This window comes from Mustela nivalis (assembly GCF_964662115.1).
Source record: "Mustela nivalis genome assembly, chromosome: 6".
Taxonomy (NCBI): Eukaryota; Metazoa; Chordata; class Mammalia; order Carnivora; family Mustelidae; genus Mustela; species Mustela nivalis.
Window position 1 is genome coordinate 100,130,467 of NC_139025.1, and position 21,217 is coordinate 100,151,683.

The window sequence follows — 21,217 nt, forward strand, 5'->3', positions numbered from 1 at the left end:
CAAGGTCACACAACAGAGTGGCCCTAGAAAGACTCAAGCCCAGGCCTCCTTATGATTAAAAAGAAGAATAGGGATGCTCAGATTCCTCAAGAATGATTTGTGAATGTGGTATTTTGAGACCTTGCATGTTCGGAACTATCCTTTTGCCTTTCTATATATGTTCACTTGGATCTAAAAATCCATGGTTTGTACTTTTTCCCTTGAGTTCCTTGAAAATGTCCCATTGTTGTCCTTCCTTGTATGTTTCTATGAAGAAGTCTGATGCCAAGCTGATTTCCTTTCCATCATAAGGAATTAGTCTTTTCAAATTCAAGGTCCAGAGGATTTGTTTCTTTACCCCCAAAGTCTAACATCTTGGAGCTGAGCGTTCCAGGTCTATTACCCCAGGTACAGTTAGAACACAGGAATTCAGATCTTATTTTATTTCCAGAGAGTGTTATTGTATTATCATTTTAATTTTTTGTTGTCTTTTTTTTTCTTTCTTTCTTTCTTCAGGGACTCTACTTACATACAAGTTGACACTTTTCTGCTTGCCTTCTCCACACAAGTTTCTCTTTGGTGTTATTAAATCTCTTTCCTTCATGAACTTGGCATTCTTAGCTGTTTTCATCCCTCCCCTATTATATTGTTCGGTCAAATCTATTCCGCCCTGGGCACCTTGCAATTTGTTTCATTTCTGAGATTATGTTCTTTCCTATTTCTTTCCTGAATTTAGTAAACACTCATTTTGCATCTACCATTTCTGTTTTGCCCACTTCCTGTCTGAGTTTTCAAATTCATGATTTGAGGTGGGTTGGTTTTGGCTTTTTTTCCTCCTATCTGCAAATATTTGTTTAAGGAACTTTCATTCAAGTCAGGGTGTTCTGCAAACATTTTTGCTCTCCTTCACCACTGGTTTTGGAGGGAATTATATCGGCTGAAAATATTTTGACTCTCATTCCCTGTCTTATCATAGGTTTGTGTAGATGTTGGCTTCCATGTTCTATTTTAAATATCTGATGTTTTTCTCAACCAGGACTTGCAGGTGGTTCTGTGTAGACAAAGGTAAAGTACTTGAGAGGTTCTCTCAGTTTTAGTTCAAGAGTATTCTCTTCTGGGGCACCTGGGTGCCTCAGTGGGTTAAGCCTCTGCCTTCGGCTCGGGTCATGATCCCAGAGTTCTGGGATCAAGCCCTGTATTAGGCTCTCTGCTCAGTGAGGAGTCTGCTTCCTCCTCTCTCTCTCTGCCTCTCTGTCTCTCTGCCTACTTGTGATCTCTGCCTGTCAAATAAATAAATAATTTTTTTTTAAAAAGTGTCCTCTTCTGTTTCTACAGTAAGGTGAAGTAGTTTTCACAGGTTTCCTTTGTTTCTATAGAACCTTTCATTTCTACCTCTCCCTTCCTTATTTTCCTTCACCATCAACCATCCAGAAGATTCCTCTCTCTCCAAGTCATCTCTCTCCCACAAAAATGACTCCTCATAAGATTGCCACCCTTGGTCTCATAGTCTCAAGCCCCTTTACTCAATGCCCCAATAGACAGGACACTATCCTTCAGTATTACACCACTCAGGACGAAACTCCTATTTTCCAGGGGTGGCTTTGTTTCAGCTCCACCACCATTAGACCGTGCTGCCATCTCCTCTTTTCCTTGTGGTACCCATCTGACTCTGCCCTTAGCAAAGCCTCTGCCACTGGCTCTGTTGGTCTCAAATACTTTTTCTGCATTGCTGGATTATATGTTCCTGTGGTCTTTCTTCTTTAGATCATTAATAGAGTGGATTACACTGATTTATCTTCAGCACCTTGCATTCCTAAGACCACTCATCTTTTTATGTATTGCTGGATTCAATCTGTGAATATCTTCTCAAGGATTTTTGCATTTGTGTTTGTGAGGGATACTGACCTGTAGTTTTCTTTTCCCGTACTATCCACCTGGTTTGGGCATCAGGATTAAATTAGACTCATAAAATTTATTGGAAAGTGTTCCCTTCTATTTTCTGTATATATTTCTGGATTATATGTCAAAAGATTGGTTTAGTTTTTTTCTTTAAACACTTGGTAGAATTTGCCAGTGAAATCTTTTGGGTTTGGAGTTCTCTTTCTCAGATGGTTTTTAACTATAAATTCAGTTTCTTTAATATAGGATTATCTGAGTCATTTATTTCTTCTTGGATGAGTTTTTAGTGGTTCATGACTTTCGAGGATTTAGTTCATTTTGTCTAAGTTGTCCATTTATTTTGTAATGTTCATATCATTATTCTCTTATTAGTCTTTTTTTTTAAGATTTTATTTACTTATTTGACAGAGAGAGATCACAAGTAGGCATAGAGGCAGGCAGAGAGAGAGAGAGGAGGAAGCAGGCTCCCCGCTGAGCAAAGTGCCCAATGCGGGACTCAATCCCAGGACCCTGAGATCACGACCCGAGCCGAAGGCAGCGGCTTAACCCACTGAGCCATCCAGGTGCCCCCTTATTAGTCTTTTAATGTGTGTGAGGTCTGTTGCGATCATTCATTTCTCATTCCTGATACTGGTAATAATGTGTCTTCTCTCTTTTTTTCTTAGTCAGTCTGTCTAGGACTTTGTCAATTCTATACATTTTTTTCAAAGAATCAGCTATATTATAAAGATTTTATTAATTATTTGAGAGAGAGAGAGAGAGACTGAGAGTATGAGTGAGAGGAGGGGCAGAGGGAGAAGCAGACTCCCTGTGGAGCAGGGAGTCCGATGCAGGACTCGATCCCAGGACCCTGGGGTCATGACCTGAGCCAGATGCAGACAGTTAACTGACTGAGCCACCTGGGGGGCCCCAAAGAATCAGCTTTTTATTTCATTGTTTTTCCCTATTGTTTTCTTATTTTCAATTTCATTTAATTTTGCTTTTGTCATTACTATTTTCTTCCTTCTGCTTGCTTTGGGTTTATATTTCTCTTGTTCTGGTTTCTGAAGGTGAAAGCTTAGATTGTTGATTTGAAATCTTTCCTCTTTCCTAATACAACAACTTAATGCTATCAATTTCCCTGTAAGCATTGTTCAAGCTGCATCTCACAATTTTGGTATGTTTTCCTTTTATTCAGCTCAAAATATTTTCTAATTTCCATAACACTTTCCTTTGACCCATGAGTTATTTAAAAGTGTGTTTTTTAAGTTCAAAGTGTTTAGAGATTTTCCAGTTATTGCTCTGCTATAAATTTCTAGTTTGATTTCACTGTGATCAAATAACATACTTTGTATGATTTCAATTATTTTAAAGTTGTTAAGACTTGTTTTATGACTCAAAATGTGGTCTTCTTTGATGTAAGTTCTTCATACACTTGGAAGAATTTGTTTTCAACTGGTTTTTGACTGAATGGTCTATCACCATCAATTAGTTCCAGCTGGTTTATGGCTCAGCTCATATACATGCTTGCTATTTTCTGTTTACCTGTTTTGTTAATTATTGAGCAAGGAACAGTGAAGTCTCCATTATAACTGTGGAGTTTTCCACTTCTCCATGTATTTTGAAGTCCTGTTATTGAGTGCATACACACTTGGGATTGTTATGCACTCTTGATGAGTTGGCCCTTTTATTATTATGCCATGCATCCCTTTATCCCCAGTAATTTTCTTTGCTTTTTATTCTACTTGTCCAACATTAATATAGTCACTCCAGCTTTCTTTTGATTGGTGTCACATCATGTATCTAAATCTTTTTTAACTGTTTTTTTTAAGATATAATTCATGTATTATAATGTATCATAAATTCACCTATTCAGTGGTTAGTATATATGTCTTAGTCTTTTAACCTATCTATATCATTGTATCAATATAATTGTAGGTAGCGTATAGTTGTATCTTGTTTTCTTAAATCCATTTTGACCATTTCCTTGAATTGGTATGTTTAGTCTATTAAGATTTAATGTAATAATAGTTATCTTTGAATTTAGGGCTGTCATTGTATTATTTGTTTTCTGTTTGCTCTCTCTGGTCTTTGTTGCTCTGTCTCCCCTTTCCTTCTCTGTTTGGATCATATAAACATTTTTAGCATTCCATTTTAATTTATCTTGTTGTATTTTTTACTGTATCTCTTTGACAATTTTCTCATGATTGCAACTTACGTACTTAACTTTTCACTGTCTACTCTGAACATATACTTAACTTATATGGAATGTAGAAATATCACCACCATGTAAGTCTTTTTACCCTCCTTTCTTTATATTATAGTTGTCTTATATAATAGATCTACACTGAAAATGTCATCAGAAAAATCAAATTTTTGCTTTCAACTGTCAATCATATTTTAGAGAACTCAAGAGAAAGTGAAGTCATTTACCCAGATATTTACTAATTCTGTTGGTTTGTCCTTTATCTCTGATGTTCCAAGTTTCCTATGGTATACCTCCATTCCATCTAAATAATTTCTTTTAGTATTTATTTTAGAACAGGTGTGCTGACAACAAAGTCTCTTAGATTTTTTTCATCTGAGGATATTTTATTTCACCTTGATTCCTAAAGGATAATTTCAGTGGATACAGAACTCTGGGTTAGTGGTTCTTTTCTTTCAGCATTTCCAAAATGTTATTTCATTTCCTTTTAGCCTTCATGGTTTCTGATAAGATATCAACAGTCATTTAAATATATGTTCTCCTATAAATAAAACACATTTTTCTCTGACTACTTTCCAGATTTTCTTCTTTGTCTTCAGTTTGAAAACATTTGATTACATTTATGATCAAACACTTGTTCTTGGGAGGTGATTTTTTTTTTTTTTTCAACGAGAAAGAAGGAGAGAGAGCGAGCACAGGCAGACAGAATGGCAGGCAGAGGCAGAGGGAGAAGCAGGCTCCCTGCCGAGCAAGGAGCCCCATGTGGGACTTGATTCCAGGACGCTGTGACCATGACCTGAGCCGAAAGTAGCCGCTTAACCAACTGAGCCACCCAGGCGCCCTGGGAGGGGATGTTTTTGAGCTGATCCTGTTTGAGGTTTGCTGAGTTTCTTGAACCTGTCAATTTGGTAAGTTTTTAGCCATTATTTTTTAATTATTTCCTGAATGCCACTCTTTCTCCACTCCTTCCAGGACTCAAATGACATGAATGTTTGACATTTGAGTATTGTCCCACAGGCCCCTGAGATTCTGTTCAATTTTTTTTTTAATTTTTTTCTCTCCATTGTTCAGATTGAATAATCTCTACTGATGTATCTTTAAGTTCACTAATACTTTCCTCTGTTGTCTCTATTCTGCTATTGAGCCCATCCAGTTTTTTTTTTTTAATTTTGGTTATTGTTTTCTCCCGTTCTATATTTTTCATTTGATTCTTCTTTAAATCTTCTTGTTTTTATTGAGACTTTCTATTTTTTCAATCATTTCAAGAGTGTTCACACTCACTTCTTATATTTATAGTAGAAGCTTTAAAATCTTGTTCTGTTCATTTCACTATCTATATTTTCTCGGGGTTGACAGAGATTGATTGTCTTTTTGCTGTGAGTTGGGATTTTTCTAGTTCTTTATAACCTAAGTCACTTTAGATTGCATCCTGGACATTTTGAATATCATGTTATGTGACTCTGGGTCTTGTTTAAATACTCAAAAGAATGTCGATTTAAAAAAATATGCATATTAGCAGACAAATGATAGAAGCGAGGTTCAACCACAAGCTTCAACCCACTTTTTGTAGGCTTTGGTTCCAGTATCAGTTCAATTTTCAAAGCCTTTTGTGGTGCTATTCAAATGTATCCTACATGTGCCACACCAGTCTGAAAACTGGGTGGTGGTCTGCCCCATTGTTCAGTTCTCAAAATCTTTCATATTCTGTTTAACATCAGATTGATGCATGCACATTTTGGAAGTGACCCCAGAGGTTTACAAAGTTACAGAATTACTCTCTGGCGCTCTTTCGTCTCCACAATCACTCTAAAACTTCCTAGCTCCCTGGGGCCTCTCCTCCTTAGCTCCCAGCCAGAAATCTGGGGCTTTAGCTTCCCAGCTCTGCTATGCCCTTCTTATGACTGCATCCGTGTGTGGGATTAGACAGTGGGGGACAAAGGGAGAAAACAGCAACAGGAATTTGCTCAAGCTCTTGTGTTCACAGGTCATTTAACAGAGAGAAGGTTTTCTTTCCCTCAGGATTTTAGGTATCTCCTTGCTGATGCTACCCTCACCATTGCCACTTACCACCACTGCAAGATTGACTAGGCACTGGCATGGGTGAGATGGAAAAAAGAAACAGAGAAACTTCCTTCTCCCTCTGATCCTTAGGAGCCCTTTTCCTACTCTTCAGGCCAGAAAGAAAATTCTGTTTGTTCTCTTGAAGCTCTTTTTGCCTGTACATGGTACACACTTCTAGATTTCAGGCTGCCTTTAGGTCCAGGCCAGCCAATTCTGGAAGGAAAAAATGGGAAACTCAACCCAATTCGGTTGTATTTCAAATCCTTGTTTCCTTCACCAATGTACTGACTACCATTTACTTTTCAATGGTCTACACATTCTGTCCAGGGATTATAAGTGCATTCAGGAGGAGACAAAGCAGATCGTGTTTACTCCATCTTTCCCAGAACCAGCCCTTCATCTATCAGGCTTCACTTTCAATTTGATTTGTCATTTTTAGAAATTCTATGTGGTTTTTATTTTTTTTCAGATTCATTTGATCAGTTTTGATACTCTCATTCTTTTATCATACATTCAATCTCTTCTTTAATTATTTTAAACAAACCACATATAATTATTTTATATTCTATAACATAATCTCAGTATCTTCAGTCAGTGGTACTGTTGGTCTGATTCAGCAATGTTGTTTTCTGCTGACTCTCATTTCATGTAGCTTATTTTCTCTTCTGCTTAATGGCTTTTTTTAGTATGACCTCCTGTTCCTTGGAAGTTTATGTGTGAGAATTCTTTGAAGCCTAGATTTAAACTGTATTTCTCCCGGGAGCATTTGCAATTGCTTCATCAGGCATCTGGGGAATACTTTAAACTGCATTTTTACTTGGGTTTTTTGTTTTGGGGTTTTGTTTTGTTTTGTTTTGTTTCTTTTGCAAGGGAATGGAGGGGCAATAGGCAGGGTGAATTCTGGCACCACATTCACTTGAAACTAGGCTTGTCCTGGTTTCCTAGAGAGTCTCAGGAAAGACCTTTCTTTCTTCTGCTCCAACTCCAGTGAAGACAGGCAGAAAAATCTCTGTGGACACTCCCCACCCCCCGCCCAGTTAACTAGCCCACTGGGATCCTAGCAATTCTGTGAGGCCGTATCAGGCCCACCTGCCTGGGTATACCCACTGGACAACTTCCATTTCCACTCCACACTACCTGTTGTGGTGCAAGGAGGTCCAGGCTCCTCCCACTTCTTTGGCTGCACCAGAGGCTCAAGGCCTCTCCCTGCTTGGATCCCCAGACCTAACTGGGGGATCCACCCTCTTTTCTCACTTCCCTTATGGCTCCTCTGCCTCCCCAGCTCATGGAATCTTTCTTTAGTTGATTCTTTAGCAAACAGGGAGTGAACAGCAAAGAACGGACTGAAATCCAGATGTTCAGACATCTAAGATAGACACCCCCCAAGCCTGCAGTGACTGCTCACATGGTAGAAAGCATCCTGCCTGTGCAGAAATGCCTGGGAACCCATCAGAACAGAGACTTAGCTGCTAGGTGAGGAATACCCGATAAAAGCTAATGGATGCAGTTGAGGCCACCCAGGAAGAGGTCTGCAGTGCATTCCGACTCTCCACGCATGGCTGAGCCCCACTGTGGGCCAGACACCTATCACTGGTTGGCCCATTAGCCAGGGCGCTATGAGAGGTGGGGCTGGGGAAGAGGTGAAGGATAAGGGATAAATGCGCATGCCCCCAGCATACTGCCTAGCATCGTCACCCCGCAATGATGCGACTGATACCAGATGCCATGCTCAGAGGTTTCCATGCATTCTCTTATGGAATCTTCACATCACCTCTCAGAGAACAAAAGAGAAATTCTTCCCTCCCATTTTATAGATGGGGAGACTGAGGCTTCAAGAGATTGAGTAACTGGCCCAAGGTGACACAGCAAGCAACTGCTGAAGCTGAATTCAAATCAGCTCAAACGTTGAGCCCCCAACCTCCATACCACATAGCCTCTTCCTACCAGTTCAGTGGGATGATACCCACTTGACAGAAGAGGGAAACACCATAAGGAGGAAAGGAACTTCCTTGAGTTCGTGGGAGAACCATATCTGAGCCCAAAAGTAGAGCTTGGGCTATTTAACGGCAGTGTCCCCACCTACAAGAGGCTTCTAGGCTAACGGGAAGGCAGATCCTGCGTTCTGGCCCTGGGGTGGTGGCCACCAGGGAGCTGTAGTGCCTAAAGTGGCCAGCAGAGGTCAGTCTTTCAGGGTGGGCAACCGCAGGGCAAGCCAGCCCGGACACTCCTAGGAGTCAGGCAGTGTGCACGACCCAGCACTGGGAAAAACAAAAGTCCAGCCCCTGGCCCTGTGGCGGTACCAGGTGTGTCATGTTGAGAGGACACGTCGAGCCAGAGTGCCACCTACACCTCACACTTCCCCACCTGCCGCGCGAGTGCCCCAACTCCAACGTGCTTAACTTTGTTCTCTCGAGACCAAGGACCAAAGCCCTGCTGAGTGGGTGGTGGCAAGTGGCTCCACCCTCTGGCCATATTTGGTTAGACCGGAGATGGACACGTGACACAGGCTGGGCCAATCAGCCTCTCTGCTGGCTTCCGGGAGGTGCACGTTCTCCCTCCTCACCGCGGTGGACTCTGAAGGCGGCTGAGGTGGGGCGGGTGAGGACGCCCCTCTCTGCTCTCTGACCCGGGAGCAGATGGCTTCAGCAGCTGCGCTTCAGGCCTTAAAGACCAGCAAGTCCGCCTGCCTCATACTACACGCAGGGAAACTGAGGCTCAGTGGGAGGTGACAAGGTCAAGGTGAAGGAGGGGAGAGGAAATGGCCCCCTCCACAGCTGGATATGAACAGGAGTCAACAGAATTACCACTGAGAAAGAGGAGTGTGTGGGCGCGCGCGCACACACATACACACACACACACACACACACACACACACACAGACATGCCTACGTCCGTGCACGCGGCATTCACACCAGCTCTACGCCAGAGAGGGTTTTCCTCACCCTCGCCCACAATGCCCGCCTCTCCACCCCAGGCAGGGAGCCCGGGCATGTGGTTGCAGGGGCGGCGCTGCCCACCACACGGTGACTGAGCACGCAGGACTACAGAGGAGACCCTTTCCCAGGAGGGGCAGGACCCTACACACAGGCACCTGGCCAGAGGACACCACCCCCCTCCCCTTTAGTCTTGCCCAACTTTCTTAGAAGTGCTCTACGCTCAAAAATCCTGCCCCTTCGCCTGCCTTCCTCCTTTCCTGTCTCCTTCACCCAGTCAGATCAGCATCGTTCTCTGCGAGTCACTTAACCCTCCGCAGCACCCCTCGCTTCCCCTCACAGATACGTCCTCTGATAAAACTCTTGCACATCTAATCCTGCCCTGGCTTCTGCTTCTCAGAGAACCCAGATTAACTCCAGTCTGCACCCTGCAGCCACACCGCGGCTCCTGAAGTGATGGGACATTCGAGAGTCACACACCAACTGGGGCAGTGGCCCAGCAGATGCCTGCTTGTCCTCACCATGCCCAGGACCCACTACCCCCTAACACCCCACCACAGGGAATTCACCCCTTCTGGGATGCAGGCACCACCTCCCCCTTCAGCCCCTGAAGCTACTCCTCTCTCAGACAATCCCAATTCTGAGACTCTTTCCTCACACAGAGGTGAATGCCTGGAACTGACACAGACTGGAAGGCTAGGAGAAGGAGACAGTTATATATTTGTTCATGGCTGTGTTTTATCAAGCACTTACTATGTGCAGGGCAAAGTGACAGCAGAGCATTCCAGAAACTGCACAGGATTTGGAGACACTTGGAAAGCAGGGTCTGAGTTTGAGCTCAGTAACCCACCATCTCTATGTAACCCACCATCTCTAATTCCCTGTTTCCTCATCTATAAATGGGTTGTGTGAGTGCTCGCTTCGGCAGCACATATTTAAATGGGTTGTGTGAGAATTTCATGTTACAGTGCACAACACATTGATAATCACAGACTTCTACAAATAACCAAATAACAAATAACAAAACAAATAACAAAGAAGTATTGACTATTAAGGCTACAGTTAAACTACTTCTGTCTTTGAAGGAAAGAGCCAGGCTAATGGGGTCTCTTAATCTGGGGCATGCAGAAACCAGCCTCCACACACAGCTCAGCAGCTGGAGCCTATGTTCTGGGCAGCCATTTGCACTCTGAAGGTTGGGACCCAACAAGAGTCTGACCTAAGTGGCATGTCTTTCGCCTCTACCACCAGACCTCCTTCCACAAGAGCAGCCGTGTTGACTAAAACTGAGGGCACAAAGGAGGGGGACTCCTCGTGGGAGTCACGGTACTGCAGAGGACAGCCTGGATGCCAGCAGGGAGGCTTCAGTGTCTGAAAGCACGATTACAAAGCAGACATGGAGCCATTCCCAGGGAGGAGCTAGACAACTGGATATTTTCAACCTGAGTTACCTGGGGAAACTCTCTACATCTGAGGAGACAGTTGTAGACAGAGTTACCAAGATATTCAGGGGAAGGAGAGCTCAGACCCAAGTGGAAAAATCCAGGAAGTCTTCCTGGAGGAGGTAGCATTTGGCAACATTTGAAAGATGCTGTGGGGACCAAAGGAAAGGGTGGGACACTCTAGGGAAAAGGACCAGCATAAAGAGAGGCGAGGAGATGGGAAAGGATTGAATAGTTCACCTGAAGTGGGACAGGAAAGAAGGAAAAGTGTCAAAATGAAGCCATAAGGGTGACCAAGAAGGGGCTTTTAGGAGGACCCTAAGTGCCCTGGCCAGGAGTTTGATATTCATGCAGTTTAGCAGAGAGGTAGCAAGATGAGATTTTGAGCAAAGGAGTAATGCAGTCCATGTGTATTAGCAAGATGGGCATCCCAGGCCCACCCCAGGAAGGTCTTGGCAGTCTCTGCCTTTGTTTTAAAGATTTATTTATTTGAGAGAGAGAGAGAGAGAGAATGGGGGAGGTACAGAAGGAGAGAGAGAGGAGAGAGTAGACCCCCACTGAGTGGGCAGCTCGTTTGCCTTTGTTTTAAGTGGCCCTACCTCTCTGTCTGTGATTTTCTTTTAAAGGTCTTTATTTATTTATTTGACAGAGAGAGAGGGAACACAAGCAGGGGGAGCAGGAGAGGGAAAAGCAGGCTTAGACTCTCAACGACTGAGCTACCCAGGTGCCCCTCTGTCTGTGATTTTATCAGGGACTGAGAGTCAGGAAAGCTGTGCCTTCTATATACCCCAAGCCTGACACATCCTCTGTGTACCATTGAATACACAGTCCCACTCTGACACAGGGCCACATACTCTCCCAGCGCCAGGCAAAAGGCAGAGCCTGCTCCCAGGTTGCATGAACAATGACGGGCACCAGAGGGCGCCTATGCCATCCCAGCAAAGAGTCTGCCAGTGGCCTTAAGAACCAGCCTGCCTCATTTTGCATGTGGGGAAACCGAGGCTCACAGAGCCACTCACGGGGGCTGGTGGGGGTGGGCGTCGGAACGTGATCAAGGTGAAAGGAGGAGAGGGTAGCGACCTCAACACCTGAATGTAAACAGATGGCATTTAAACTGCAATTTGCAAGTCAATAGAATGAAGACCTAGAAAGCAGCAGCCCCTGCCCCTACCAGCACAGGCAGATCCACAGGCCACTGCTCCAAAAAGGGCTTTCCTCACCAGCTGGCACAACTCCTGCTTGCCGGCATTAGACACTCACTCTTTTAGAATAAAATACCCATATCCCACGAATCTCTGTATAAACGCATACGCCCCTCTAAAGGTGCTGGATGGCATTCTGGGGCCCCGAAGTGGGGAGGTCTGCACTAGCTACTGGGGTCCTGGCGACAGCCCCAGGGACTCACTGCAGCTAGGAGTGGGAAGGTCCATCTCCTTTTCTTAGGATGTCGCCTTGCTCTTCCCCGCTCCTGGATCACCCCTTCTCTACCTCTGCTGGTAATGAGATCCCATTCACCCTTCAACCTTTTATGTAACTCCCGCTGGAAACTTTCCCGTCTCTCTCCACCCTGTTCCCCACAGCTCTTGGATCCGCCCCTGCCAGCCCTCTATCCACCCTGATTCAGATGTCTTAGCCTCTAGTAGCTCCTCAAGGCAGGCAGGGGGGTGGGGGAGGTACAGTGAGCCCCTCATTGGCACAGCCTGACTTGGAGCCTCCCCCACCCCTCCCCCCAGCTGCTGCTAAATGTCTCCCCACTGCTGCTCTTTGCTGGAGGGGGACACCATGGTCCCAGAGAATTGGGACTGCAATCAGGAGACCTGTGTTCTCAGCCCCATTCCGCCACCAAATGGTGTGCTTAAGTCCCTCTTCATCTCTGAGGTCTTCCTACATTCCTGCCCATGAGAGAAAAAGCCAAATGCCTCTGGGATCCCTTGATCTGAATCTGAGGTTTAACTTCCAAAGGCCCTTCAGAGAAATGTCAGGCCTCCTTCGCAGAAAATGTCTAAGGCTTGGAGTGTAGACCTCCCCGCATGGTGGAACTGCCATCTCCCAGTCCTTGGCCTTGTCTTCTTGAAACAGCAGGGGACGGGAGCAGTGTGTGGAAGAGAATTACACACGTGTGTTTGGACCACGAAGCTATGAAGCTGCTATTACAGACAGGGCCTTTGAATTCAGCCCACAAAAGAGGAGACATGTTCCCTCCCAAGAATTACTAATCTTTTGATGCGTAGAAAGCCTTGGAGATGCTACAGAACCAGTCTTAATGGTGGACCTTGAATGATGACAGGCAGGACTCCTCTACTTCCACTTGTCAGCATCTGTCCCTTGGGCTGGCTTGTCCTGGCAGGCCCTGAACCTTCATGCTACTCAAGCCCCCAACTCTTTCTGGAACTGCTAGGGCTCCACCCTCTTGGCAGAAGCCCTGGGTGTCATGGCCACGGTCTTTTAAAAAATAAACACAGGGCAGGCGGTGGCTGAATTATGTGCTCTGACTGGTAACTTGCAGGGGCCCTGGGACTTTCCAGCCTTTGTCTCCAAGGAGCTGTGTTGAGGGGTGGGAGGTGAGGGTAGGACTTCTGGAGACCTACCAGTCGCTAGCCTGAGGGTCTGCATTTGGGAGACCTCCAGGAGATGTGGAGGCGATCAGAGCTCACCTAGTCTTCCAGATGTTTCTAGAGAGGGCAGGATCGCCCACGGCATATGTGGAATGCTGGCCAGGGAGTAAGGAGGTCCAAAGCTGGTTCCCATCCCTGTTATCAGACAAGCTACCCTCCTTTCCTGGGTCACAACTGCCCTCTTGATAGAGAAGGGACTACCATTGCTGCTCCACCAAGCTCCTGGGAATTCCCATGGGCTTTCAGGATTCTGGGCCTTTGCAGACATCCCTCTCCCCTGGCCAATTTGCCATCCTAACTTTGGTTCTCCCCAGCACACCTTGTTCACTCTGTCTACCCTTGTGCTCAGTAGATGTGTGGGATGTAGCAGCCTGAGGCCCCCACAAAACTTCCCGGAGCTGGAGAGAGGTTCCTTACAGAGTTATTTGCAGTAGAATGAGGTTAGAATTTAAATGTCCACAATTAGGATAGAGTAATAACAATGATGACCGTGTCTAACAGCCACCGGGAGCTTGCCATGCCTGGGACCACAGTGGACCCTCACGGGGAATTTACAAAGTAGACACACAGTTATCTCCACTTTACAGATGAGGACATGGAGGAAGAGGTTAGCTCGGATATGATACATTCATGGCCTGGCATATTATATGACCATTTACAATTATGATGATGTGCTGAAGTTCAATGTCATTAGGTATGCGAGAATGTTAAAGGGGGTACATGTATGCATATATACATATGTAGATACGTTGAAAACAGAGGGACAAAAATAAAATGTAAACTGAAGAAAAAAGTTGAATGGAAATACACACCAGTGTTCATAGTGGCTTACGCTGGACGAGGGGTTATATCGATTTTCTTCTTCTTTGTACCTCCCTGTAATTTCCCCACTTTGACAATAAGCAGATGTTCTTTTAAACATGAAATGAGAGGCATCTGGCTGGCTCTGTCAGTAGAGCTTGTGACTCTTCGTCTCAGAGTCGTGAGTTCTAGCCCCACATTGGGTGTAGAAGTTGCTTAAAAATAAAATCTTAAATAAATAAATCATGAGATGAAACAGGCATAACAAATTATCTGCAAGCAATTTAAAGAGTAGCAATTCTTTTTATGGATGCCTGAGTGGCTCAGTGGGTTAAAGCCTTTGCCTTCAGCTCAGGTTCTGATCCACCCCCACATTGGGGCTCTCTGCTCAGCAGGGAGCCTGCTTCCCTTCCTCTCTCTGCCTGCCTCTCTGCCTACCTGTGATCTCTGTCTGTCAAATAAATAAATAAAATCTTTTAAAAATAAAAAAAAATTGGGGGGGGGCACCTGGGTTGAGCTCAGTGGGTTAAGCCTCTGCCTTCAGCTCAGGTCATGATTCAGGGTCCTGGGATCGAGCCCCACATCGGGCTCTCTGCTCAGCAGGGAGCCTGCTTCCTCCTCTCTCTCTCAGCCTGCCTCTCTGCCTACTTGTGATCTCTGACTGTCAAATGAATAAATAAAAATCTTAAAAATAATAATAATAAAATAAAAATTGAAAAATAAAAATATAAAAAAATTTTTAAAAGGGGGGGAGAACACCTGGGTGGCTCAGTTGGTGGGGTGTGGCTGGGATCATGATCCCAGGATCCTGGGATCCAGTCCTGCATCAGGCTCCCTGCTCAGCGAGGAGTCTGCTTTTCCCTCTGCCCACCACTCCCCCTGCTTGTGCACACTCTCTCTGTCTGACAAATAAATACATAAAATCTTAAAAATAAATAAATAAATAAATAAATAAATAAAGAGTAGCATTCTGATTTGAATTAGAAGAGAAGGCAAGGGATAAAGAAACTTTGATTGTGGAGGGGCTTTTCTAAGCTCCCCTCTGACTTGGTTTCCTGAGCCAAAGGCAGTTTTATCCTTGTAAGATTCATTTATTCACTCATTCATTCACTGATTCCCTCACTCTTCACTTCCTCATCCATCGGGTGCTAGGCATGTGGGGAGAGATACAGAGTACATTGGGCTCATTTCTGGCCCTTGCTGAGCTCAGACTGGAAGATGCTAAGGGCCTGAGTAGGACAGGGGGCCAGAGGCCCTGAGGCAGAAAGGACAACCCCGGAGGGATTGGTGTAGACAGCATCCAGGACAGGAACGAGGTTCTTGCTTGGGCAGCACACAGTGGTGGGGCCCCTTGGGGCCACCCTCTTCACCGCAATATCTCCAGCATCCAGTGGCTTGGGAGGAGCGAATGGATGAACAAATAAGACAAATGAGCAATCAGTGGAAAACCTGAACCTTTATCACAGACAAGGGATTAACATTTCCTATTTGTAACAAACTTGGAAAAGTAGAAAGGGGAAACCAACAACCTCCTAGAAAAATGGGCTAAAAATATTACCAGGCAATTCACAGGAAAAGAAATGCAAATGGCCCTGAACCATAGGAAAGATGATCCACAGGCTCAAATAAAAGAAATGCAAGTGGAAACTCCTCTTGGAGATACCATTTCCAACCTATCAGATTGGCAGAAATCCAGAAGTCTGGCAACTCGTTCTGCTGGGGAGCCAGGGAGGGAAACTGTCACCTTCCTCCACCGCTGGTAGCAACTTGTCATGGTGTCATCCCTTTGCAGGGGCATGTGGCCAAAAGCCAGCAGAAATGTGCGTATCTGACCTGGGACTCAGGAATCCCATTGCTATAAACCAACTCTGGCAGGTGTCCCGAAAGATGGGAAGCACAAGGCTTTTTACTGCCATTCTGTTTGTGACAGCCCAAGACAGGAAACGAGGAAAATGTCCATCAGTAGGGGGCTGTGCTTATCAGCACAGTGGAGGAGTCTGGCGTGAGGAAGAACAAGAAAGATCTAGACAGACACCTGCGGGCGAGATTGAGGGCAAGATAGACCATGACCGAAGCAAGGTGGAGGTAAGCATGACAGCGTGTTCTTGTGTTAGCATTCCTGCGAGATGAGGAGGGAGGGATCCGGATTATATATGTACATACACATGCATTATATACGAGGCACACGTGGACACCAATGTAATTTTTAAAAATTTTTTTAGAATTTTAAAATTAAAAAAAATTTTTTTTAATTAATACTTAGGCAGAGGGGGCAGTGGGTGAAGGGGACACAAATGAAAATTAGACCTCTGGATATTCTTTGTTGTGTGGCCGACTTTGGAACCAGAAACAAGATGGAAACATTTTATTTTATTTTTTTAAGATTTTTTTTATTTGACAGACAGAGATCATTAGGAGGTGGAGAGGCAGGCAGAGAGAGGGAGAGGAGGAAGTAGACTCCCTACTGAGCAGAGAGCCCAATGTGGGGCTTGATCCCTTGACCCGAGCTGAAGGCAGAGGCTTAATCCACTGAGCCACCCAGGCGCCCCAAGATGGAAACATTTTAAATCAATTCATAAAAGCAGAGAGCAAAATGAAGCCAAGGGATCTACGCATGGACTTAGTGACAGAATCACAAAGAGAAGACCTATTCTGGGTGACTTCCAAGCAAAGTAACTTAAAGACACACACACATACACACACACACACACACACACACACACACAGAGTCACAATGTGTGGACCTAATTGCATCCAGACTCAAACAAACAAGTTGTTAAAAAGAAAAAAAAAAAAGGCATTCATGAGGCAGTCAGGGCAATGCGAACACGCACTACTGATTAGATATTTGATGCTGTTAACTGTGATAATGGCCCCTGCGTTAGGAGTGATAGGGTTTCGTGGCTTTAAAAAAAAAAAAAAAAAAAAAAGAATCCTTATGTCTTAAGTAATATTGAATGTTTGTGAAAGAAATAAGGTGTCTGTGATGTGCTTCAGATATGGTTTGGTCACTGTTGAGGAGAGGGGAATGAAGCAAGGTCAGGCGTGTCTGCAGGTGCCGGGCTGACTCCCCCCAACAACCTCCCCACACTCCCTGCCAGAGAACAGTGCTCTGAGGGACCTCATCATGCAAGGACCGTGGAGGGGATACAGTCCCTTCCCTGGAGAACCCTCAGTCTAATCTTACTCCAAAGAGCTCTCCGTTGTGGAAACCCAGACTCACTCTTGTGGTTCTTAAGCATGCCCACCCCCACCCCCCCAGTTTGTGGGTCCTTTCTAACATCGGCATTTCGTAAAGATGAAGTCACAGAAGGCATCTGTTGTTCTAACGATTGCCAAGTATGTGGAGCAAGAAGAGCCAAGGTGGGTCCAGACTTGTGAGGGGAAGGCCCAGATGGGGCAACTGAGGGAAGTTTTGGGTTAAAAAGGGGAAAAAACACTTCTGAAGGAAAACTTTCCCCATGACCCAGCGGGGTGAGTCAATGTCATTGATAGGCTGTAGGGGGCGCTAGAAGAACGTAAGCATCCGTGGGCCGAGCAACAGCGCAATTCAAGCCTTGGGGAAGATTCCGGAAGTTCTGAAACAGTCTCCCCAGGGGCACGTATGGCATTTCATCTGTGAAAGCCAAATGGTAGTCACACCTGCCTCTCGTGGTTATTAGAAAGATCAAGCGGGATCACACAGATGAAATGGTACAAAGGAGTTAGGGGCAGAAAGATGCCTGAAGCCAGGACAGCCAAATGGTATTGGGTCATGAGACATGTTTCTGTTCTAAGCCAGATCTTACAATGTAGTAGAAAGAGCACCTGGACTCAGAACTCTGGCTTCGATTCTGTCTGCACTACCGTAGAGCTGTGTGGCCTTGGGTGGGTCACTGCACCTCTCTGAGTATACGGTTTTCACATCCGCAAAATGGGCATAGCACCTCACTCAGCTGCTGAAGATTAAACTAGTTGGTGTGTCTGGTGCCCACTGAGCAAAGGCCATGCGAGGGCTGGGTGAAAGAAAGTATACTGAACAGGAAGGTGAGCTGGCCTCCTGGTTCTGTGGTGAGGAGGCTGCCAGGAGCTCCAGGCTTTAGGAGGCTCTGAGGCAGCAAGGTGACTGCAGAATTGGGCCTCAGCCCTGGCAGCAGGGATGTGGGGGGAAGAGATGTTCAAAAACCATAGCGGCCCCCCAGCACCAACGCTGCACATTTGACCTTAGACTCAAGGCCCGGTTGTGCTTAGCTACAAACTGAGGGACACTAGTCAAGGGTCTTTACTTCTCTGTACCTGGCCTTACTCTTCTGTAATGTGGGGGATAGTATGCGAGCCTCACAGGGCTCAATGTGTGTGTGGAGACGGGTCAGAAGTTAGCATGTCCCCAGCAGCCTCTCCCTGAGTCCAGCTTTGCCCCCCAGATCCCCCATTCCGGGGACTTTGGGGGTGCCGAATCTGAGAGTAGGGAGAAAGGTAGAAACTCTGTATAGTGAGAGGGTTCCTTTCTCCAGGCCAGGGAGGCGAAGGGACCTAACCAAAGTCACCTAGTGGATTGGAAGCAGAGCCAGGCTGCTTCCTGGAGGAGGTGGCATTCTGGAAAGCAAACATAGGTGCTTACTAGGGTTTCACTGTCTGATTCTGTATCCTTGTACCTCATCCTGTGACTTTACCTTATCTTCAGCCAGAGCACCCACATTTCCTGGGTTCCCAGGGAGTGGTATCTTTAATGACCTAGGGAGCCTTTATGCCAGACTCTGGACACTCCTGTCATTAAGGGACCCGAAAGAGGGGAGGCTTTGGACAGCTGTAAGGTCTGGGGAGAAGGCAGGAGCTTCCAACGAAAGGTCAATGCCAGTGTCCCAAGACCCCAGCCTGAGGAACATCTTGCTAAGAAGAGTACGCAGAAAGGAGGGTGAAAGAGAAGGAGCCTCAGAAGACACCACCTAGGGGAGGAAAAACTAGAATGCTTTAGGAGAAATCATCCTAAGTTTGGGAAGCCAACTGCTAGCAATGGGTACCCAGTGGGGTCAGGGACCCCCTCTCTCTTAAAAGAGCTTCTTGAAGTCTTTGGGCCAATTCCTGGCGGCTGCTGCTTCAAAATATCTTTCAGTGGCACTGACATATTTATGGGTGAAGTAATGTAATATCTGGGATTTGGTTTGTAATAATCCATTTGCCAGGAGGGGGTGAAAGGTTTCCATGAAACCAAAGTGGCCATGGGCTAATGATGGTGGAAGATAGGGAAAGGGACACAGGCATTCCTTGCATTGTTCTCTTTACTTTTGTACACATTTGATGATTTCCATAACAAAAAGTCTCTATGTCCAGAACCAGCTCTTTCTCTCCAACTTGACACTCACTGCCTTGGTCCCCTGGCCCAGATGTGAGTGACAACCTCACCACAGGTCAGCCTGCTTTAGCCCTGTTCCTCTGGCCTATTCTCAACACGGCCACCAGAGGGAGCCCGCCACACCATGCCAAGTCTCATGGCTCAGACCCTCCAGTGTGGCCCCATCTCACTCCGGAGTACCCCAAATCCGCACTCCATCTCACCTATATTAACTCCCGAGATCCTCTCCAGCCACACTGGCCTCTCCTCAGCCTCCCACAGTCTTCACCATGACCCTTAAGGCCCTATGTGCTGGGAGTAATGGGGGAAGGTCTGATATGACCAGACGTCTACCACTGCTAAGTTCAAACATTATAATATTGCATGGGACGGAATTGTACTTCATACAGTGTATGTGTTGTCTATCTGAAATTGAAGGACTGGACATCCTGTTTGATATCTGGCAACCCCATCCCTAACAGTCTATGAGCTCCTACAAAAGAACCGTATCATGCTCTTAACATCCCCAAGCCCAAGCACCCCCTCCTAGCAGACAGTCACAAAAAAAGTACCCTCTGGGCTGATGCAGCCCCTTGCCCAGATGCAAGGATTTCAGGTCCACTCGCTTCAGTGGTAAGGTGTCCTTCTGTAGTGCACAACCTGCCCAACCATTCATGGCGCCCCCACCTGAGGCCCGAGAAGCAGGTGATTCCAGAATGACAGAGGCTGAACCCGCCCTGCCTGCTTTTCCTCTCACCAGCAGTGGGCAGGGACTGGGAGGGAATGACCATGCCAGAGCCTAGATTGGCAGCCCCCTCTGGGTGCTTTTGGCTTTGGGCCCATCTGGGATGGTCTGAATCCTTGCAGTACCCTGTGGGGGTGGGTAGAGGGGCCCCATGCCAGGCGCCAGCTGCCCCCATGGCCTGAGGGTGCCCACTTGAACCATTCCAAGTAAACATTTGACCAGCCCAGCCCCGGCCATCGTCCCACGCCAACACTTGGCCCTTGTTCCTGGACAGGCCCCTCTGTGTCCCGTCCTTTGTGGCTGACATTTCAGCTGGGCCCTGGAGGGGCTGGGGTGACCCTGTGCCCCATCCTCATTCTGTAGACAGGCCCTAGGGAGGTGGTCCCTCTGAGGCAGGCACTCAGCTGGGGAGTCCCAGCAGACGAGCTGTCGCCAGGCTAGGCCAGCCACCCCCTTGAACACCCCACGTGGGCTGCCGAGCTGTGGAGCCCACAGGTCTGACTGCAGAGCCATGGGGCCGCCGGCTGACTCGGCTGCTTTGTTCCAGGCCTGGAGTGGTCTGAGCACAGCGGAGGACTGTGGCTCCTTCTTTGCTGAGAAGCCGCAGATAACGCAGGCGACAGGGCCTGATAAAGCGTCTGTCAGAGGCTTCCTCCCAGACAGGCCCTGCTGTTCCCGCCAGCCCCAAGGGCCCCTATAGCCCAAGTCTGTCTCCAGAGGTCAGCACCTCTCTGGGGTCTCAGCCTTCCCTGCCAGAGGCTGAGGAACAGGCTGGCAGACCCCTCCCCACTCATATCTTCACTCCCACTCTCCAAAGTTCCTAAGGCTTCTGGGCCCAAGAGTAGAATAAACTACTCCTCTGATTTATTCCCATGAAGAGAATGTCAAGGAATGTGACTCTCTCAGTGGAATTCCAGACCATGGCTCCTGGGGATTTAGCGGGGATGGGAGTTGTGGGATCTGGAATCTCTTCTTGGAGCCCCTCAGATGACATCTTGAGTCATCTCTTTCATGTGATGACTGTGATAGGTTCTATGACGGGGATGAGGGACACGGGAATAAAGACATGGTCCATGACCACAGGAGCTTCCAGAAAGAGGGGACAGGAAGATTGACCCCACCCTGACCTAACCTGGGCCTGGAGCAAGAGGTATATAAGGGAGTACCTAGCCAGCCTTGGGAGTGTTGGGGTCAGTGCCCGAGGGCTGGAGAACTGAGACCGAGGCACCTATAAGCACAAAGTCTC